Genomic DNA, 24,594 nt, shown 5'->3' on the forward strand with positions numbered 1-24,594 from the left:
ATACGAATGTGAAAGTTGTCAACCATAGTGGAAAATTGCAGCTCATCATTATTCAAGCAGCAACATTGTATACCTGAAATGTTCTCTGTGTTACCAATACGAATGTACGTATCGAGTGCTCTTTCTTTGTCTTGTAGCTGACGATTTAACTTCGGTTGAGGAGAATTTTATCTTCACGAGTGCACACTGAGTTCATACTGTTTCCTCTCATTTTGACACAAAACAGCAAATGAAACCCCACCTCCACCCTTTTTAAAATCAATTTCGCTTCACTGCAGCGAACCTAATCATGATTATTGTCGTATCTTTTCTACCTGGCATTACAGGTCGTCAACCTGCGATAAGTTACACAAACGGAAACAAACTAGAAATGTCGCTATGGCGACTGGTATACCTCCGCCTTATACATGGTTCTCCTAATAGGTCTATAGTTCAATGTCTTGACAATGTGTGATGAGTTTCACATAATTGGCAAAATATTAAAATGACAGGTTTGTCACAAATGTGTTGATTGTTCACTTTCCTTGAACTGGGTTTAATTGGATGGATGGTATACTGCCAAAGAGCGCAGGTATTTGGGGATTTGAGGATAGTTACTTCACTTGACCTTTGACATTTGGGCAAGAAACTTCCCAGAGAATCTCTTTTGGGTTATACATGTATATATCAAGTTTCCAGAAAAATCTGGCGAGTATTGCATTTAAATATGAGGGGATAAGTGAAATTATGAGGAGTTGACCTTGACCTTTGACCCATGACCCCCACATTCCCTAGATAATCACTGCTAGTCGGTACATGCATATGTAGTAAGTTTCATGAAGATAGCTTGAACTATTTCCAAAATATGGAGAAAACAGTGAAATTTTAACATTTTCACTTGACCTCTGACCTTTGACCTTTGACCTCATGACTTGAAATTTTCTCTCTGGAGATTCTTTATTTAATATTACAATAATACAACAAGTTTTTTAAAAAAAAAACCTCTCGGCATTGCATAGATATGGGGGGAAATAGTGAACTTTGAGCATTTGACCTTGAGCATGTGCCCCCAAAAGTTGATAGGCACAACTTCGTCCACTCATGCATATTATATACATACCAAGTTTCATTAGAATACCTTAAACGATTTTTGGGTTACGCTGTCCACAAAATTCATTGCGGACGGACTGACGGACGGACGGACGGAAGGACGGACGAACGGACGGACGGAAGGACGGACGGATGGACGGAAGAACGGCAACCCGAAAACATAATGCCTCCGGCGACACTTCGTGGCGGAGGCATAAAAAATACTGTACATATCATATTGATGACATTTGCAGTCACTTACAAAGCAGTTGGTGTCTATCCTCTCGTCAAGAAAACGGAAATATTTGGAAAATTGTGAACATTTGAATAATCAAATGTTATTTTTGTTGTGGCAAGTAGGCTTGTTTTTTGTTGGTTTTTTTTTTCATATTGGTACCTTGAACGCCCCAGAGGGCTGACAATGATTGATATTTATGCTAGAAGTCTGTAACAAACGTTATTTCAATACATTTCAAAAAATTGTACAATCGCAGAGATTCTTAATGTGTGTTTATGTTTGCGGGTGTGTGTGTGTGTGTGTGTGTTTCTTTGTTTGTTCTCATGACCACGACTTCTGTACTCAGATAGCTACCTCAGCGGATCTGTCTGTTTAAAGGAACACTGAAATTTCATTCGAGTATTCTCAAACAGAACTAGCTCTCAACCACGTATATATGCACCTCTCAAATGGCAAAGTGAAGTCATCCCAACCATTTTTGTTGCGTACAGCCTTACACATTCGAAGACGGATTAGCGCCTATAGAGCTGTGTGTTAAGGAGTTTCTCGGAAGTAACGTGAAAACTACTTCTTACTTGAAATATTGACATATTTGTCTGCAGAAGATACACTTAACTCTGTACTACTTTATATAAAAAAGAGATATCGATAACCATCATCAGGCTCTCATTATAGCCCTATATGGGAATTTCTGCAGAAGATAGAAAATGCTTACAAAAAGCTGAAATGCATTTATAAGTCTTCTCTTTAAATCCAATCTAAATCTTTTACAAATTTTCTATCTGGAAACTGTCGTAATCCACATTCTATGCCAATTAAAATAAAATAAAAAATTGCCTTAAACTTAATGACCAAAACAGTCACAAACAAGCGCATACACATGTTACCAAACAGTTAAGAAGGTCTATAGTAATTATAGTGTCGATCATCCTACATTGGTGTCGAGTCCACACTTACATCATGACCTCTTACATCCACTAAAAGAGCTGTTCCTGGATAATCGATTTAAACAATGATTACAACAACGTTCTACAACATATCAAAATGTTTAAACAAGTCTTACGCGAGATCCACCTTGTTAGACATTCTTTGTAATATCATTTGCTGCATGCCTAAACATACAATATTTGTATGTGTAGACGTTTTAAGGTATTGTATACCAATTGGAGGAGTGATATTAAAAAAAAAAATGTTCGAGTCATCACATATGATGCGTATGTATTAGGTCAGTTGTATCACAAGACATCCTACCATATGAAAACTTTGCAATTAAGCCTAAATTAGAAGGAGATATCACTTTTCTCAATATATCATAACTGTAGACCATTAACATTCCAAAAACAATCTTATTATAACTATTGTTCACATTTGGTATTAATAATACTTAACATTGATCATACTGGTTGACATTTTAACACAGGTTGTTTTTATCCCTTACTCACATTTTAGAACTATTTTGAAGCACTAAAGCTGGGTTTTTGTTTCATCTGCAAATGGTAATAACACCTTTAATAATAATGTCAGTTGAAATGGTTGGAGTGTGTGTTTCCCCTCCCGGCTCCAGCGAATTGGTTTATCAGTGGCAATCGTTCCGTTGTGTGATCATCAAAAGGTATTTTGTATGATATTCATATTTATTCACAGTAGCTTCTACAGTGTTCTACCAGAGGGTCCTGCCATTCCCAGTACCCTATAGCATTAATCATCTGGTGTCCATTGGAAACATCTGTCAAGAGGAAAATGATAGACACTTTTTTTTCCAAGGCCTGAAAGCATGGGGTTGGATTTGAACCCATACCGTCTGTTCGACATTTATAGTGGAGTTGTATCCACGGGTGCACATCATGAGCTAGAAAACCACGAGTCATACAACCCACGAGACATACCACCCTCGAGTCATGCAACCTACGAGTCATACATGCAGGTATGAATCATACTGCCCATGTGTCACACAGCCCACGAGTTAAAGTGTCCACGATATGGCCCACGAGCTCCAAAGCAAATAAAATAGGTCACGATCTACCCATACGTTCAACGAGCAAGACACCAGGCAATCGTAGGCCTGGTTTTCTTGCTCAGTTTGGTGTCTATCTGGTGAGTGTTTTACTCATGGACCAATGTCTAGCTAGCTCGTGGGCTGTATATGACTTGTGAGTGTGTATAGCTAGATGACCCCATATCCACTGCATAACGCTGCTATCCGGCACACGTTATTACCTTCTTTCATGAATAGAGAGAGAGAGAGAGAGAGAGAGAGAGAGAGAGAGAGAGAGGGAGAGAGAGAGAGAGAGAAACAGAGACGTAGAGACACGAAGAAATGCAATCTCTTTCAAATAGAGCAAGCGACAGATGAGATTACAACATTACAGCAAAACTTATTAATCATTTTGATTTACCATCTCTGGGAAATCTCTGGCAGTCAGCAGAGTGGTATCGATCGATATCTGTGGGTGTTCGCAACATTTGGCGTTGAAGAAAAACAAAAGAGTTCCACTGAGGAGTCAAACTGATGCTGTGAGACACTGCTTCCTCCAATCATACTTCGCAATCCCTCTCTCTCTCTTTCTCTCCCTTTCGATCTCTCTCCCGCCCTTTGTCGCCTTTTCCTCTTCCTCATCCTCATCCTCCTCCGCCTCCGCTCCGAAGTTCGTCGAGTACAATTGGTCATCACGATGCTTTCCATCATGTTAACAGGGACAATCGCAACACCCCGGGAGGTCATTGGTCGTTATTGATACAGGATATGTCGTATCCCTCCAATCCTGGAGACACGGGCGCCCCCAATGTCATGTCTCTTTCATTACTCACGACCTTGTCCTTGCCAGGGTCTTCTTCCGATCCTTCTCCTGCCGAGGGTTAACCTTCCTTTCAGGCTCTTGGCTGCATTCTCTTCCTGTAAAAATATTTGCCTATTCAGTTCACCTTAGCAAGCTTATCCTCAATCGTCCGCTTGCCTTCCACGTTAGTAGCTGAATAGACAAAAGAAAATGAAATATATGAGAGTAAACACAGGGGGTTATGAAATCATAAAAGGTCATAAAGATATAGGTAATAGGAATGCTACTGCTGGCAATAAAATCACTAACTATAGATAATGGTGACAGATCCATGACAAAATAATACGCTATAGACAGTGGTAGTGTATTCAAATCTAAGATCAACCATAACGGTTTCTTGGCTCTTGCCCTACCTAGCAACGACTAAGTGGATTTTCTGTCTAAGGGAGTTTATTGGAAGGAACAGGTGAATTAAATACTTCGTTACAAGACTGTATGACATCCAGGAACTGTCATAGATCACCCGGTACAGAAGCAATTTATTGAATAGACGATAGCAATTATCGTTATGATTTTGATCATAACACAACAACAGCAATGATTACAATCATGTCAGTACTAATATTGGATGATCCATTGTAATTCTCATGGTGATTATATTGATAAGAAGACAATAGAGAAGTGACAGGGTGACGACATCGTGGGATGGAGTTTGAGAGAGACAATAGGGGGTTTGGACACGAGACTAGGCAAAGGTTGCGATATTGAAGGCGTCGCCAACTAAGAGGGTGATCAACACGATCAACCATTAGGTAGCACACTTCTCTCTTTATGAATGGCTGGCATTGGCGGGGACCACGATGCCTACCTCGTCAGACGCCAAGTGGATAGTTCACGTGATCTCCTAGCAGGTCTATCATCATCGCTCACGAAACAAACTGGAAGATGGAAACGCTACGCGAGATGAGAACTAAAAGGGGGCTTCTCTGGAAGACCAATAGTCCAATTTAAGAAGAGATGTAAGATATGAGAGACAGTGCGTTGCACTTTGTATACTGGTCAGCACCGTGTAATGGCGTTCTGGACCGTGTTCACGGGGAGTTGTTAGCTCGGCGCGGCAGTCCTGCTCCTTCACATATAGATCGCACGTTGTGATGTAAGAGCATATGTCAACACGCACTGCCGAAGTATGCGAAACCGAGTGAGGGATACAGAACGAGTTCCTCAAATATCTCTTGTTTAAGTGACTTGTTAAGATTTTTCTTTCTCTTTTTGTTTCTTTTGTTTCTCTATATTTTGTTTCTACTGTTTTATTTTGCTTCGTTTTGTTTTGTTTTGTCTTGATCTGTTTTGACAGGAGCAACACGATGTGAAATCCATCCAGTAGCTGCGACATGTTCAAAAAGAGTTTGAAGTAAAAGTTATGCTCTGCACTGAACCTGCTAAGGACTTAGGGAGACTGGATTCTCTTCCCCCCCCCCCCCCCTTCTCTCTCTCTCTCTCTCTCTCTCTCTCTCTGTCTATGTTTAAGGTCTATTCTCCGAATAAATAACTGGAAAATGCATTACAAAAACAACATCAACGAGGAGAAGGAGGAGAGTAATGAATGACTGCCGATGAAGACCAGAAGCATGATGGTAGACGACGTCAAGATTAGTCAACATGATGGGGTAGAAGGAGGAGGGAGGAGGAGGAAGAGGAGGAGGAAATGACGATGTGACTGGTGGAATCCTGAAGAGGGCAGCATGATTGTTCATCGCCATGGCAAATGTCTGAGTTTTTTTTAACTTTTAAAAGCAAAAATTGCTTTAAAAAAAGGGGGGAATGGCATATTCGGAAATTATGTTGTTCTTTCTATCTACCCAAATATAATCACGATACATCATTGAGCCGGACAGCCTCTCCCAATCGTAACTTGATTCATAATTTCGCCAGGGAGCTACGAAACACGTTTAGTAAAACAATATTTTTAGAATTCCAGGGTTCTCACCATCCTTTTCACCTTGTGGCAGTATTTCGGAATGATCACTCAACATGCCCAAAGATTTACGTTGTAAAAATGAAAGAAGATGAAAACAGTTGAGGTGCAACAACAATATGAAAAGTGCAGATGCAAATGAGTGATGTGAATCGTCCCATATGAGCCGAAAATATCGTTATCAAACTATTAATAGTAAATGTGCATCTGGTTTAGCTGTAAAATGCATGCGATGAATAGCATTCGAAAGTAGTGATGTGAAAAATACCAAGCAAAACCTATGAAAAAAAAACACGATCACAACACATTTTTGGTTTAAGGCTATTGAATCTAAGATTTCATAACATCGAAATACATGTATGTAATGATTATAAAGGTACATCAGCACGCCCGCAAGTGGTGAGCGCGGCATGAAGAACTCGCACACGCTCGCGCAGGCGCGTAGACAATGGAAGGAAAAAACAACAACACCAAAGTGACGAAAATAGTCTTTCCTTATTTCTCAAAGCTACACAGCTATCGTTCATCTTATGCACACGATAACGCCTCTGTGCACAATCAAGGCGTTACTGCGAGATCGATCAAATCTCTTTGCCTTCGGTCTTTGAGGAGGAAAGGGATCATACTTAAAACCATAAAGTATTTTCTACCCAATAAAGTACCCATGTACACCTCATCCTACCAGCTCAAAGCCATGATATTGCATCCATAATTCAGGGGTATCGACGAGGCAGCGAGTACCGGCTAACAAATCAATCTTGAAATTCGATGCCTGAGTTTTTGTGAACCAGCGGGGCTGAGTGACCTTTTCTCTTTTTCTTTTTCTTCATATTTTGTTTTACAAATAAAAGGACGAAAGTGGAAAGAAGTGAGAAAAAAGCCAAAGGTTAAGACTCTCATCACACTGACAAATGTCCACCTACTGTGGTCTTCTTCATCGGTTGCTGTGAATATTTCATGGCATAACGCATCGTCTGTCCTGAACTCTCATGAAAATAACATCGCGAAAGTCTCAGTTTTCGATAACTGTCTCACAAAAGAATACGCTCCATTATGGGGGGAAAGTTTGGATAATACCAACCATCGCGCGTATCATAATGGGTAAATTGATTCCATCGAAAAGACAGAGATCGAGCAGTTGGGTCGAGGTTTAGCTATAAAGGGCAATTCCGTACCATCGCACGTGGAGGGTTTGCACGTTGCAAAAAGAAAAAAAACACAATATTAGTAATATAAAAAAAGAGAAAAGAACGAACGTTGGGGGCGATATTTTACGTTGTCCGGGAGCTCGCTTGAACAAAATACGGAATCGACAATGACGTGTATTCCGGAATCTCGAGGTGTTATTGTGAATTGTTGTTCATCTGAGCATTTATTTTCGTGCTTTCCTCTCAAGTTTCCTGAGGCAAAGATTTGCTTTGACGTACTATGGCTTTAGAATTACTGTTCCGTTTGATATTTCCACCCATGCACTCCTAAACCTACAACTTGCGACTATTGACAACATATTTTAAGATAACAATTCACCTTCTTATCACTTTATAATGGTTTACGCTTGACGACGTCGTATAAAATAACAAAAAAGAAAGAAGTTCCATGCAAGCTTCGCATCATGTGATATAGACATCACGTTAAGTTTCAAATGCAATTACACTGCCAGGCTTAAATTAGCATGTACAATTATGAGCAATCTGTACTTATGATTTGTGGTATTCAAGTTACTCGAGTTCAGTGTTTTCGAGTCTATCACCAAAGACAACGATATGTATACTAAATGCGTCTGGCAGTTATCTCGGAATATCAGTCTTACAATTAAATCTCCATTATATCTTTTATATAGTATATCTTGTAGTATATCTATTATAGTATCTTGAAGATCGTATGTAGTAAAGTGGACAAGCTGACAAATTGTATATCCAGCTGACCTACCCAACTCGTTACATTCCCCTCCCCCCTCAGCTTACTACCTATCCGTGTTTAGTGAATACTTGCAAGAGGTCACGACGGTTGAAGTAATCTGTGTATGACAAAAATAATCCCCGAATTGTAAAACTCTTTTCACATATAGCCAATCTTTCTAAAGCAGCTGGTAATGTTCCTCAAAAGTTAATACTGTCCAAGTACTAAAGAAGGGAGACAGAAATCCTGGAAGTAATTACAAGCAAAATGCCTTTCTTTACGTCCTTTCCTTAAAATTCTTGGATGGAAAATAAGTTACTGGGTGGTCTCCTTTTAGGAGATGGAGAAAAACCACTGTATTCTAGCGTTTTGGAACAGAATATGTTATCGGAAGCGTAACTGATAATCACTCATTGGTTATTTCGAGAGCATTTAGCAGACGATTAAAAGAGATTTCCGGGTTATTTTCAGACGTTTACATTTGAACAACTGTAAATTGGTTATACTGGGTACGAAGTTTCAGTATTAAATAGTGGTTTTGATGAGGAATAAGAATGTTTTCAAATGCATTACAAATCACAATGAACGAGGATGATGACACAACAGCTTCACATAAGAATGCATGATTGGATGTTCAAGAAAGCACACAAAAAATAGAAAGCATTCATAAATTCTGCACATTGCGTAGGTGAAGTCGTTAAGTAGGTGGTATTACAATGAATTACATTGCTACATTGCTACAATATCTGAGTCTCCTATGTCATCATCCTCGTTCAGTGTATAAGTTTTAGGATTTTCAGTGTATTCGTTTCTCAGCTCAAGAACCACGATAAATTCCGCAAATACATGGCACTATCAATATTAATGTACTTCATGATGTGAAACTGTATAAATTGTCTTGAATGCTCCTTTAACAGCGAAATCTTAGGGTCCAAACTTTATTATGCTCGTGTCAGAGGTTTAGGATGCAGGCAATTGGAAAGGGACATATAAAGTACTGTAACAGTCCTAAAGTCTAGAATGACCTCGCTGTTGACGTCACAATTAGCCTTTCCCTCCCCATTTTCTGACGCAGAGTAAATCTTTATCGATAGAAAGGTAAGACAAAGAAACCATTTCATCTGTTACATGTTAATAATACTAGCATTGTCTCATAATCCTTTGACGTTCAAGCCTCATTGAGATTCAGTTTGAGACGTCTGTATATTCTTGTTCCTCAACCCTGAATTAAAGAGGTGCTTACTCCAGTAACCATGGTGCTCTTTAACTTTTTTTTGTATTTCCCCTTTTTGTTGCTTGTTATTGATGATAATCAGATTTATTCGTTATCGACTTAAGCTTTGTTTCCGTCATTTCATTAGACAAGGTATTAGGCATTGCGTTATATACGTTATATACCTTCTCATGCACCATCGCATAGTTATCATACTCTTGTAAGCAGTTTCTATGTCTCGAACTGTATTTTAGTAATGTTTGTTTTGTTTTTGACTAGTTACATATGGTATATTTTGTTGTGAAATACGATAAGTGAATTCAATTTAGACTAGAAATGTCGCTATGGTGACTGATGCCTCCGCCATAATGCATGATTCTCCCAATAAGGCGTATAGTACAATGTCTTCACAATGTGTGATCCATGACAGTTTCACATAACTGGCAAAATATTGAAATGACAGGTTTGTCAGAAATGTCTTGAACCTGGTTTGCTATAATTTTCTAAGAGTACAGGTACACATATTTGGGGAATTTTGGGGAAGTTTATGCATTGAGCAAATTAATTCCCAAGGTATGAAGAAAGAGTGTGATGACGGTACAAAATAGATTTTTTTCTTTTTTTTTTGAGGGGGGGGGGGTATTGAAACCTGGCCATTGACCCTTAACCTTTGACCTTTGGCCTTCAGGCTGGAAATTTCCGGGGGGAATCTCCATTAGGTAATGCATGTATTACGTTTTGAAACTAAAAATGCAAGCATTGCATAATCTAGTATATGAGGGAAATAGTAACATTTTGAGGAGTTGACCTTGACCTTTGACCCCTGACTATTGACCCATGACCCCTAAAATCCCTAGATAATCCCTGCCAGACAGTACATGCGTATATACCAAGTTCCACGAAGATACATTGAACCATTTGCGAGAAAAGTGATATTGCAACATTTTCACCTAACCTTTGACCTTTTGACCTTTGACCTTATGACATGAAACTCTCTCTGGAGAATTTTTACGCAGTAGTACATGTCCACACCAAGTTTCAAGAAAATACCTTCGGGCATTGCATAGATATGGGGAAATTGCAACATTTGTAGCATTTGACCTTGACCTTTTGACCTTTGACCTCTTGCCAATGTCACTAAAATCTACTCAACTAATTGTCCCATCATACATCATCCTTGGACCAAGTTTGGTGAAAGCTGCTTCATCCAGTTTTGAGGTATCACGTAAACAGATAAATTTTAGGATTTGACCTTGACCTTTGACCTTTGACCTCTGTCCGATTTCACTGAAAAACTAATCAAGTAATTGTCTCATCATACATCATCCTCCAACAAGGTTTGGTGAAATTTGCTCCATCCAGTCTTGAGTTATCGCGTAACGGATACAATTGCATGATTTGACCTTGACCTTTGACCTTTGACCTTTAACCGAATTCAACCAAAATCTAATCAAATAATTGCCTCATCATTCTTCATACTTGGACCAAATTTGGTAAAATTCCACTAAATACTACTCAAGTTATCGCGTAAACGAAAGCGGACGGACGGAAGGACAACCCGAAAACATAATGCCTCCGGCACCACTTCGTGGCGGAGGCATAAAAAATATCTACCTATAATCATCTGCGATAATCTGTGTGAATTGATACTGCAAACCACACGTACAAATATATACACGGCGTGATATATTTGATTTGAATTGATTAGATTCGATTTGATCTGATTTGATTTGATTTGACTTGATTTTTTCTGTATGGCATATGATAATAGTGCTTTGCAATTCCATCAGTTTTCAGCTATTTCATTAACATTATAAATTATATACGAATATGATATTGCACAGTAATATGGCTGTGTAAAATGTAGGAATAATCAATAACAGAAGAAGCACTTTCCAGAATTTTAATATAGAAGTTTTAATACTATACAATATGAGATCCTCAGGCAATGTTTGGTGTACTCATGTAGGTTAATGCAAGCAATACCCTACCCAACAAGAATATCACTACTACAACAGCGACGACGACGACGACGATGAAATGATTTGTCATTTTGTCATTTGGTTTTTCGTGCGTATTCAGGCTTATACCTCTTCGCAGCTTTCGGTTTCCTGAGGATCAGCTGCTAAATAAGTATACTTTTTTTTTAATTTCAAAGGGATTATTTACCGTTTACGTCTCAGTGCATGTTTCAAGGAACAAGCATTATCAAAGTTTATCCCATGAGATAGAATGAGTTGCCTCACTCACCAAGGACTGGAGCATGTTATGCAGATGACATAATTGCATATTCACACCTGTTCAAGACAAAGACACTGGGCTCCATTCATCTCAGCTTTATTCAGTGACAAGGATAATCCGTTCTTTAAGCGTACGTAATTGCAAAAAAAATAGAAAAGTGTATATGTTAACAGTTCATATCCTTAGAAAAGATACAATGCATTGTAATGCGAAATTTGCAGTTCTGTCAGTTTTGTTCAATCCTCCTTTATATTCTGTATACGCTTGCCTATCAATACCCTAATTATACTCTTTCCATATCCTATAGAATCGTTTCCCACTTATGTCGACCTAGAGAACAGATTTATCTTAAAGAGAGAAGAATGGATTAGGTTTCTAAGAAAAGATAAAGAAAAAATGTTTAGATGTGCATATTTATCTTTAAGTTTAGTTATACAGTACTTTGTTTTTCATGGAAAATCACGCTCCCTTTGATTGAAATATAACCTTGTCAGCATCGCACGTCGAGTTCAAGTATAATCTTGTCGGTATCTCCACTGAAAAATCATCAGAATTTCTTCAGTTAGTTCAAACAATATTGTTTCATGCTTTTGAATGATATTACCCTTCATTCTGAGGAATAAAACTCTTGTACACAATACTTGACCACATCAAGACATAACGCACGCATGATTCGACCATGAAATATCTCTTTTTCTATTCGTTAGATGCCCTTGAGGCTCTTGGCTCTTCCATCCATTATTCGCTTTGTTTCGACTCGTACGTTTTAAGCGCAAGAAATGACAGATACGCAGATTAAGCATTACGTAACTGTAAATGCGATTTCTTCAATGAACCTTGATTGTGATACACATAAAGAATATACACATGTTGTTTCTCCCAAGATATTGTTGACAGAGGAGATTGAGGTAAATTCTCACGAACTGTAAAGGGTTTTCCATAATTTCACAAGAGATATCTTGTAAAGAAATATGACTCTGTTACACAACTTCACAGTAAGAGAGAAATTTCGAGAGGCAAATGGTACGTTTCATTTGATAATGACTGTGCGAGGTGAAAAGAACATTGGTAGAAATGTCAAGAGTGAAAATGTCAGAGGTTAACATTTCTGAATTCATGGATGCACAAGGTTATACTTTTTGGGGGGTGCAAAGTTAACGAATGCGCACAGCAATACTCATGTGCAATGACATAAATATGCAATATTTGTATCGACATTTATGTTCAATTCCCAATCACTTTTACCCCTGACATTTGTATAGCTCTAACGTGTTAGACACCCAAGCGATTTCTACACTGGAATGTCTCATCCGATCACTTTCCTTTTCGATAAACAAATTTGGCAGTAGAGAAAAAGCAACGAGCTCACTTCTACTTGGTCTTGCACTCGATCTAGTTACACACATCTCCTGAATCGTGGCTGTTACTATGAACGACAATATTATTGATGGCTTCATTTTCTCAAGCAGACAAGATGGGGGGAAAGAGGAAAAAACATAATCTTGATACACTATCTCTCATGCATTATACTTGAAGAGGTTTTTTCCATCTCACGGAAGCAAGGTAGATCAGATGAGCCATTGTAATAGGATTACGCTAACAACACATGATGAGTAAACTCAGGGTCCAAAGTCATATGTATCATATCGTCTGCCACGTGCGCGCCAAAGTTTTTATAAAGCAGACGACGCTGGACGTCAGCTTAGATTCGCGTGGAAATCAGTTACCAGGTCAGACGACACCAAGATGAGGTTCTTTCATTTTCTCACCTTCCTTGTTCTAGCTGCATGCAGTTTTCAAGGTACACAAACATAACATACCAAATACCTAAACGCTTCTTGTTGTTATCATTCAGTTCGTAGGGTTTTGTTTTGTCTTGTGTTATTTTTTCGTTCATAATCACAAGTCATCTTCACAATTTCTTTAGGTCAATTTTGGATTATTCAATGTTTGAGTAATGACAAAGATTAAGAAGTTATTGACATGATGGAGTTTGACTAAATACGCAGTACCCGCTTCTACGTCTAGGGATCAGAAACATCACGGGCTTCATCGAAAGCTCGCTAGTGGATATGACGCCTATAGAGCAATCATGAGGCCATGGATTCGAATCCTACGAGTACGTATGGCCATATATTTTTTTTTATCGTGGCTATTACTCAAGCAAAAAATAATCGGTATTTATCTTCGTCGATTAATGGCAATTTGCAGTCAGTTGCAACTCAAATTTCTACCTCACCACTTCCCTTGTCATTGTCATTGACGGAATTGACTCTTGGCAGAATCTGTAACATTGTGTAAGGTGCTGATAAAGAAAGAGTAATCTTAATGCCACTTTGAAAAAAAAAAAACTTCTCAATTGCCGTGGAAAAGCAACAGTTAGGCTCTTCTCAAGACGTCACCTCTGAAAGATTGTTCTTAAATAGAAATGCATCAGCCTTACTAGCGATCACAATTATGTGCTGTAACTAGATGTCTTCTTTGTGTTATCGTTTTGGGTCTCCAGAGTTCTTGCTGACGTTTATTTCTATTTCCTAGGTCAGATATGACACATTACGAGATCAACCATTTACAAGTTTACAACTGTGTGTAGAATAAAATAATACCGTCAAGTTACATTGAACGTATTATGCACGTGAATTGGGAGTATTCAATGACAAGTTCGTCACCTTCATTCAAAAAAAAATCGTCTGACACAAGGAGTTAGACCCTGCTGTTGATTAGGACCAAGTCTTGTTGCCTGTCCTCCTCTACGGTTCTCCTTACTTACATGCCAAGTCTACTATCCAAAACAATGGAAATGGATGATGGCCAGCAAACACACAGGTATGTTATGGGGAAAAAGATTTTAACTGCCCATTCCGGATCAATATCTATACCCTCTTCAATCACAAGACGGTGCAGCAGACACGGTGACGTACGACGACCTGGGCAGCTTCAGCTACGGGAACGGCGCCCCGATCTGTCACCACGCCATGCCGGAGAGCCCCGAGGACATACACACTCTCTTCTGGCTCTTCACTCGTAGCAACACGAACTCCGGGCAGGAGCTCGAACGGAAATAGTCGAAGTCGATCAGGACCTCGCACTTCTCGGCAAGCAGAGACACCAAGTTCATTATTCACGGCTACACGGACGAGTACACAAGCGACTGGGCTATGGACATGAAGAACGCTCTACTGACCAAGGTACAATCAAGGATCTATTGTGTGATGGCTCCTTGGTACAATATACTTAGGCCTTCTTTCTCATAAGCGGTCATCATTTTGTCCCTTTCTATTAGTTATAATAATGGCATAAGGTAAAAAAAGTGATGAAATCTGCGTTTTCAGCAGTATTTTGAAAAGAAAATGGAATCAGAATGATTCATAGCATTACACATAATATTGTCTAACAAAATTTGCACTGAAGGTAAACTGGATCGAGAGAGGAGGTTACCCTGTTCCTTCTGTCGATTCTTTCAGATTTTTCTGGGTTGTGTTTTTTTTTTTAATCTGTATTCTTTTAATGGTACCCTTACCACTCAACTTAGTCAACAATACTGTGAGGGAATTTTTGCCCCTCGGTGATAGACTATTAAGATACTATTGACCATTTTCCCGATATCATTTGGCCTCAAAGAACACAAACGTCATCATGGTGGACTGGCAGGAAGGCGCTCACGGTGGGCCAGAATGAGCTCAAAGTGCGCCAAAATTATATTCCGTGGTTTCTTTTTACCCAAATTTTGTGTCTAAGGGTAATTGGGGGCGTAGAATTGATTGAACATAATTTCAAGCTCATATGACGTCACTGTGATGCTGTTTTTTCATTGGCTACCAAAAATCTGCCTGTAAATGACGAATAAAGCAATGCAAATCTTAGGCTGTTATTTTTTTTTTCTTTAAAGATTAATTTATCTTTTCACCTTCACTGACACTGCTTATCTACTACCATTGAATACACGATGCTTATTGTCATAGAAAGTGTATAAACATTCGGGTTTCGTTAAAAGAATCGAATTTATGCTGAAAGTTCCATGTTACACACGTACTGCAAAATGATACTGTTGTCCGTGTAAACTAGTTAGAATATAAGTTTATGATGTACGCTGTACGTTTGGGTGAATTTATTCACTTTATTCTATAGCAGGACATAAATGCGCGATATAAAATCAATCTCCGATATAGTTCTTATCTCTCTATTTCATATATAACCTTAGGCCTATGCCATATCAATTCATACAAGCGCAAAAACCATTTTGTCTAATTTTAATGGAAAGATAACAAATTGTGAAGTCAGTAATCAGGAAAATGAAAGGTTATGACTTAGCAGCTAAGAATGAGTCTGCCGTGTATGAAAGTTTACTTGGAAAAGCTAAAATAATAAGATCTTTTTTTTTATAATGAAAAATTTATCGAAATCACTATCATATGAAATTATAAATTCATCCACGTTCCACAGTGATTTTATTTTTCTCATCAGTCGTCGGAAGCAAAGTTTTTTTTTTGCTTCCAACAACCCACAAAGTGTATGGGATCACAGTCTGATGAATCCGACTTGTATTGGTCGCCTATCAGGTCAATGTCAGACATGTCAGGCATGATCCGATGAGGCAAGATCGTCCGATGAGGATCACGCGAGCAATGTCTGACATTGACCTGCAATCGGATTCACAAACTGCGATCCTATACACTTTGCTGAGCGGCCGGAAAGCAACAGACTTTGCTTCCAACGAGTAGCCGATGAGAATAAAATCTCTGTGCTTTGGTGTTTAACGTTCTATCTGCATATGTCAAGAGTGGGATCGAAGTACATGTATTTAGGTGTCCATACAATATGTATCGCAGTGGGAATAGCTATGTTTACAGTAGTGGCTATGACAATTATAGACAATATGGCTATATGGCCTTGGCTATGTGCAATTATGTACTCTTTTATCTTCGGAGGAGGGGTCTTTTAGGTGCCGGACTAGCCCTATACATGTATTTTATAACTCTGTTTGCCTCTTATTCAATGTTATTCATGTTTCTGTGCCTTTAACGTGCGAGAAAAAAAATAATAAATTAAAAAAAATGCCGCCCTCATGCGGCCCCGTATGATATAACACCATTCCTAAGCGGCTGCAAGGTCCAAAATAGGCGTAATGTGTCGCGGAAAATCGGCTCTAACACAAAAAGTGGCAAAAGGTGGCAGCCAAATCTGGTATCAGCTTAAAGCTGAGACATCAGGGAATGTGGTGGTAATAGAATTTAGTTGGAAATCCGTGGCAATCTAAACTTTTCATTAGGGTATATTAAAAAGACAAATAATTAGTCTCTTTTCCAGGATATTTAGCGTAAAATATTCATGAACATTAAGTTTCTTTGCATTTTTATGGCATTCATAACGTAAAATGAACTCTGAGAAATATGTGGTAGAAATTACAGGTTGATATCTCAAAAACTACATGTTGAAATTACTTATTTATCAAAGAGGTTACAATTTGCTTTGAAACTCTTAAAATATTGTATTTTGCTACTTCAGGTGGGAAATATACCCCTTTAATGTACATACTTGATTCAAATATTTTAATGATATATTCTTCAAAGCATTACCTCTCAGGAGCGCATGTCAAAAATTTAAAAATCCCAAGTGCCCAAAGTGACTTTTGGCGCACTTTGGTATCTCTCTGGCCCACTGTGCGCTGGTCGCTTGAATTACGCCACTAGCCGGGCCAACACACGCGTAGTCGGGCGCGAGATCGCCAAACTCATCGAGCTCCTGGCGTCGACCATCGGCGCGTCCTACGGCAGCATGCATATCATTGGCCACAGCCTCGGGGCGCACACGGCCGGCTACGCGGGAGAGGCGCGCTCTGGAATTGGACGACTCACTGGTAAGTGATGAACGCGACAACATATATAGAAGAAGTGCAGGAGTGTAAACTTGCACCCCGGTTACTCACAAACACACGTACACACCCGAATACAAGCACACGTAAACACACAACAAAACACGCACTAAAAAGAAAAAAATGCTAATTATAGACACATAACACACCAATAAACACAAGAAAACACAGGGGCGGATCCAGGAATTCTGTAAAGGGGGGAGGGGCGCAACTAATATTTCTGGTGCCACTTCCAGGTTTCATTTCATTTTTTTCTTTTTATTTCTGTTGTTTTTAACGAAGAATAAAGGGGGGAGCGTGCGCCTGTTACGCCCCCTCTGGATCCGCCACTGAAACAGATAGGCACTTAGCATTAAGAGTACCTTCAAACAAAACATTGCAAATATCCCACTTGCTTCTCTGCAGTATTATCCACGGTGACCGATAGATCATTTCACATCTAAAAATAAAGGTGAATAGAAACATCAAATCATGGATATTAGGGTAGACATAGCCAAAGAGTGCACGGACGTCGACCATGGGGTCTTGTTTTGTGGATGTTGCCATTTGACACAAGAATATCAAAACTTTGGTTCTAAGAGTATAGAATCACAAAAACAAATGGGAGATACTTACATTGATTACTTAGCAAGTAATGGATAAGAATTTGGCGTCTATTTCTTCTTCTTCTCCTCCTTCTTCTTCTTCTTCTTCTTCTTCTTCTTCTTCGTCTTCCTCCTCCTCTTCTTCTTCTTTACTTTATTTTAATATGTTTGCATGACTAACGGGAAAGACCTATCAAATAATTACTATTATTTCATCGATTACCTGGCTGCTCTCTCGATTTACAGGCCTGGACCCAGCTGGACCAGAGTTTTCTGGCTACGAAAATGAGTGCAAACTGGACTCTTCTGATGCTAATTTCGTAGATGCAACAGGAGCTGGCCTATTGGAGCAGGTACTGTATCAAAAGCAGACTATACTTTGTAAGAAACGTTATACATTCTTAAACTTGAGGACCTATCTCACAAGGGGAGACTTCGTCGCGACCAGTTCTACTCTGTAAAGCATGATATATTAAGGCCAAGAAGTGAATTGCGCGGTCACAAAGAAGGAGACTCTTGTGCGATGACCGAAACGTCTGCAAACGAGGTGACAACTTAATCACGGAGATGTTGACGCCGTGTGTCAGAAACATCTTCTTCTTAGTCGCGAAGACGTCTCCGTGACGTCTCCGTTGGGTGGCCAATGGGTCTCCGCAAGGTCGCGGAGACATCTCCGAGACCATTTGAAGACTAGAAAAAGTCTCCGAAGAGAGGCTAGTCTTCAGGAGACGTCGTGGAGACTCCGCGAACACTGCGCGACCAGTGAGACTCGAGTCTCCACCAGGTCGCCACCTAGTCTCCAAGCCAACGAAATACATATTTTACCAACGACAATGTTTGCAGTAATGAATAGGTGACCTGTTGAGCTGTGTGACTTTGAATGTTTTGGAGAGGTCATTAAATGTTTTCGCTGGAGAAAGTGGACATAAGGATTAGTGTTAATTCCCTCCTTAATCAAAATGAGTGTATTATAGTGCCACTGCAATAAGATTTCAGGGGATTTATATATTTTTGTTGCTGTTTGTATTTTCTTTCGCTTTGTTTTTCAAAACCCCATGTAAAAATCCAAATTTACCCCCATCGCTGTTGTTGAAACAACGATTTCATGGACTCCGGATGAAATATGTGCTCACACTGCAACTGCTAACCTTGGTTGAAAAAAAATAAAATAAAATGCTCAGTAAAGATGCCAAAGATAACATTAAAAATGATGCCGACAATCCTGATGACAGTATACTTCAGATTGCTGCTATCATTAGATCTACAACCACCATCACTATTTAATTCCTAACGATCATTACAACTACCTTGTAATTATCATGGCATCATTTGCTCCATACCGTTTCAGCTGGGTCACCAGGATTTCTACCCCAACGAGGGCCTGGACCAGCCTGGCTGCGAGGGGACGAGCGTGCTTGAAGCCTGCGATCACATGAGGGCGACACACTAGTCTTGTTCACCGAGAGCGTCACGTCGAGCTGCAGTTTCTCCCCCTCGCACAAATGCAGCAGTTGGTCGAGCTACCCGAATTGCGCCCGCTGCGGCTCCTGCCCGGAGATGGGTTACAACGCCCAAAAGAGTCGCGGAACGGGAGCCTTCTTTATCGAGACCAACGGAGCCAGCCCATTCTGTGCCTAGAAGTAGATTAATGTATTTATCGAACTATCTCTATACATCTATATGATATCTATCTATCTTTCTCTCTTCAATCCCCACAGTGTAAAGCAGATGAGATACATAATTTGAATAACATATTTTTGTGCAAATATGAAATGAAAATTGCTACCAATCGTTATCGATTTTATTATATTATATTATATTATATTACATTATATCATATATATATATATATAAAATTATGTGTGTCTGTGTGTGTGTGTATGTGTGCGTGTCCGTGTGTGTGTGAGTGGTGTATGCTTACTGCAAAAATTATTCTTATTATGTCTTCAACGGTACTTCTATGTTTTACTTTGAATCTATATAGAACTGATTGTTTTGTATGAGAATGAATGAATGAGGATGAAGATAAAGGAAACATGAAAGAAAAAATCTCATGGCGATATAGCTTCCGATTGCTTTAAAGTTAAAGGAGAAGGTAATAAAAATACCTCTGAAGTCATTCCTAGTCAGTGTCTACTTTGTGTAACCCTTTTGGTGTTTTGAGTGTATAGACAATAAAAATCCCATAGCGCGGTATTCATTGTCCAAAAGTCCCTGACACAAAAAGGGGGTCAAGAGTACAGTACGGATAATTACAAATATAATTTCTTTCTTTTTTTTCCTTTTTTTGACAAATCAGTCCAAACAACCGCTCTTTTTGAAGGTCAAGCCCTACTAACGCTGCGGAAAAAGTTCAGTGGCTATTTAGCACATCGTCAAAAACACGAAAATAAGTTCAGCCCATATACTCCAGTCCAGTTACTGTGAAAGTCGCCGATTCGTCCACGTTTCCAGCAAACGAGTGAAATGTTTCAATGATAACAATGAAAAAAAAAAATCTTTCCAATAACTATTATGACTGGAAAGCTTGTCAAAAGTTTCCCGGATTATAGGTCACTGTACTTTGTTGATACCCATGATTAAATACGTTAACGTCATGGTGACAGTGGTAAACAAAAACATCTAGACCAACATTTACCCTCCTCCACCCTCTCACTATAGCACATAATATCAAAAGTACAGTCAACCTGGCCTTCATCATCATGTAACGAGTGGGGGGACGGAAATACAGAAGGTGAAATAAAACGGGTCCGATTTTATACGAACTTCTCCTTCCGCGTACGTCGAACTTGCCTGAATTAATCGACGTTGGACTTTTATTTCTTATTCCTGTTCAGAATGGTGTATCGATAATCCCCATTGTTTGCGTGTTCGTGAATGAATGTGAATAATGGATTGGAAAGGGATGGTTTTTCTTGTAATGATTGTTTGCATTTTTTTTTTGGGGGGGGGGGTGAAAGTCTTGAAAGTTTTGAACTACAGCAAACAAAATTCTAATGTAAGAGTTGCAGGATATGCTAAATTGTTATTATCAAGTGTGAAAACATTTATGACATTGTGATTGACGCTCATACGTGCTTAATCTTGGTATTTAATTTTGTTTATCTTGGAACAGCTGACATAGCTGAGCGATATTGGAATTTTGCTTCGAATGAAGTGTATAATGTAAAAGCAGCAGGTTAAATTTGCGTTTATAAACCCCGTTTTAGTCGTATTTACGGAATTACAAGCCTTATTTCATTTTCCGTTCACCGAGCCTTTAGAATAACGATCCCTATTTCATTTCCGGATTAACGAAAATTCGAAAAACGAACCGTCGGAATAATGATCCTTATTCCATCTTCGGATTAACGAACCTTCGGAATATTGGACTATCACCCAGCTGTTCTGTGGGACTTTAACTCATGCTTTAGTCCCGCGGTAACAAGGTGACCTCTGCCTTACCATCTGCCGACATTGTTGCAACAGTAACAGCAGGTCATGGGGAGGAGGGGTGAAGAGGATGAGAAGTGAGGATTATAGCATGAGCATGGATAGTGAGATCGGTGGATAGCGTGACGACATTAGCTTGCAGTAAGCTGGCATCGATATGGAAGAAAGGGGATTCGATTGATGAGGATAATTATAGGAAATGACGAGGGGGGGGGGGGGTGGGGAGGAGGAACTCACAAATTTCATCCTGTTTCCGATGACGTGACAATTTTCATTGTTGTGGAATACTTGTTTTAATGTGACTTTGGGCTTAGTCATTGTTGGTATGGTTTGGTATGGTTTATCAAATGAAATGTTCTCGCAGCCAAAAGGCTGAATTGAAACATTTATTCACACAATACATAGTTGATTAAAAAAAGAAAGTATTTACAATTTTCAAATCATTCATCACTATTTAAAGAATAACAATTAACATCATTTACAACATTATTCATTATAAAATATATTACATTCACTATACATTCAACAAACTGTACGTGACGAATAAACATAAACTGATTAAAAGGGACCCATGCGGTTACTTCCTTCTCTTACATTGTATTCACATCTTTCCCCTCCCTCTCTCTAACAAACACACACGCACGCGCAAACACAGGTACACTCATAAACACATACACACAATCATCTCTTCATCACATCCAATAAGTGACTCTCGCACATATAAACACATACAGATACTACAAATTCTCATTCTCCCACCACACGGCATTACTGATTATAAGTGTACATTCGTCACACTTAAACTGCGTTTTGATCACTGTTGACAGTTGTTGTGATACTGTAGCTGCTGTCTTGAAGTTTAACCAAGTGAAAGAGCTCGCGAAGGTGAATGAGGCAAATGTTTGGTTTGGGGTGGAGGAGGGGCGCATGGAGTATAACAGAAGTGGCGGTAACTTTAAAACTTCATATCGGCCCCTCCGTCAGGCTGTGCTTTTGGAAGAACGTAAATACGTCTGTGTTTTTGTTGTTGTTGCTGCTCTTTTAATCTAATGCCAAGATGGCAGTGACGTAATGACATTCAACCTGTCTTACAATGAAAACACGGAAGGGGTGGAGAGAGGTGTCCTCAATTCGACTAACATCCGTTTCCATGGCAACGCCGTCATTAAACTGCTCCAAATAATAATTGCGTGTCAGCTGTTCCAGATCAATCCTCATACAACGTCATCATGGTCATAAAGGCACAATCACTTTTTTCTTCTTTTTATTATTATTCTTTTTTTTGCGGGGGTCGTTTTATGAAAAAAAGCATGTCAGCTGTTTCAAATTGTCTATGCTTGATGAGATACACTGAGCCCAGCAGGGCATATGGAAATTGCATTTAGCTGTTGTGCGACGGAAGTTGTCGGATAACCGCCTAGGAAGCCACAATTGATACTGTGGTGCAGATCGTGGTGACCATTGTTACGCTAAAAACCTTTCGGCTTGGCCGTGACAGCATCGTGCGAGATTTTAGGAGAGTTCAGTATTCATTCCATTTTGCTCTTTTACGTGTTTAATGCCATTGCTAATCTCGGTTAATCGAGGCCAACTTTTGTAGAGACAAACTGATATTATTTGGGGATTTAAGTGTGTTTTTTTTCCCCATCTAGGAAAGCTGTTCATCTTACAACTTGCCTTACAGTTAAATGCAAAATCCAATTTGGACATTTTTTTTTCATATTTTCTCTTTGGCTCATTTGTGTTACATCCGACCACGCTCTCTTGAAATTCCGAAAGATTTTCATCTAATGATGATCTAATGATGGACATTCATCGCAGACGCACTCATTAATTATGCATACACATTTCACACAACCACAAAACTTGATTGGGAAATCACGCATACCTATCATGTACATATACATTATTCAATGACGCGCAACGACTTTAGGAGATTGGCGAAGAATCATATAATTTCTCTTCAAATGACGAAATTCAGGACTTATAATCATCTGCTTCTAAATAACTTTTCAAGTACACCTGACTGCAAATGGAGGTACATTTCACCCTTTGATTCATAGAGCATAAATTTGGGCCCTATATCAACACATGTCACAGATAATCCAAGAGACGTAAATTTCTTTGGTTGCTGGTGGCAAAACTTAAGTTTCACTGATATGTAGGAGAATAATGAGGACCATGAATAATCAACATTAAAACAATGTAAGAAATAATCTCTCATATTCTTGACATTGGTTCAAAATACATTAAAAGAAACAGGGATCATCTTATTTTTCTTAATACCCAATAATGTCATACCGTTTGGCAAAAATGCGCGCGTAACACACACACACACACAATTCTATTTTCCTGTTAAACTTCCCTGCAAAAAAAAAAAAAAAAGTTCATATGAGTCTGGGTGTATTATATATACATATATCATATAATGACATAATAGCATGATGTGTGATTATAATTACATTATACATGTATACACACATACTAGACTTATGTATACGGTGATGTATAATCATACGGTTTACTAGAGAAAATCGTAACAGAAACGAACCGGTTCCCTTTTAAACGCTTGGGCGAGGGGAGGGGTGATTTCGAAGGGAATATCGACGCCACTTCGGATCCACTGTCATTCACGTTGTTCATGCATTCCCGGATCAATGTTATCTCGTTCCGGTTTTCAGTAGAAAATCGACACGCATCTGTTCCACACATTAGGTGTGTGACCAAGGTATTGAAAAAGGACGTTAACAGAGCTGATCATTCGCTTCAGCCGGTCAATATTAACGAGACAGGTGGCTAAGCTTGCCTCTCTGTTCCCTCCCAAAGGTATCCGTATTTAAAGGAAACCCAAACCCAAAGAGAAATGTGGATTGAGTGAAAGCAGCAACATTAGTAGAACATATCAGTGAAAGTTTGAGGAAAATCGGACAATTGATGCAAAGTTATGAATCTTGAAAGTTTTGATGTTGGATCTGCTGGAAGAGGAGACTACTAGAGGTTATGACGTATGTGTGGACAACAATATAAAGAAAATATAAAGGAAATTCCACAAAAATGTATTTTTCATGAAAATTGCACTGTCCATCAAGTAGGTACTGAGATATTATGTTAAGGGTAGCAATTATTCCCCCTGCTTTCTGAAAGCGTTTAGTCAAGTCCTCTTTCATTATGCTAGAAAAGTAAATTTTTGTGGAATTCCCTTTATATTTTCTTAAATACTGTTGTCCACACATGACATCATAACCTCTAGTAGTCTCCTCATCCAGTGGTTTCAACACCAAAATTTAAAAAT

The 24,594-nt window shown here is 39.0% G+C and overlaps 1 pseudogene; it reads left to right on the forward strand.

Annotated features, from left to right (window-relative positions):
• LOC139723722 (pancreatic triacylglycerol lipase-like) overlaps nucleotides 1-19,508 on the forward strand; it is a 37,583-nt pseudogene extending 18,075 nt beyond the window's left edge.
• Nucleotides 19,509-24,594: the final 5,086 nt, after the last annotated feature.

This window comes from Diadema antillarum, unplaced genomic scaffold (assembly GCF_040938485.1).
Source record: "Diadema antillarum isolate AM-2024a unplaced genomic scaffold, OU_Dant_1.0 scf00000198, whole genome shotgun sequence".
Taxonomy (NCBI): domain Eukaryota; kingdom Metazoa; phylum Echinodermata; class Echinoidea; order Diadematoida; family Diadematidae; genus Diadema; species Diadema antillarum.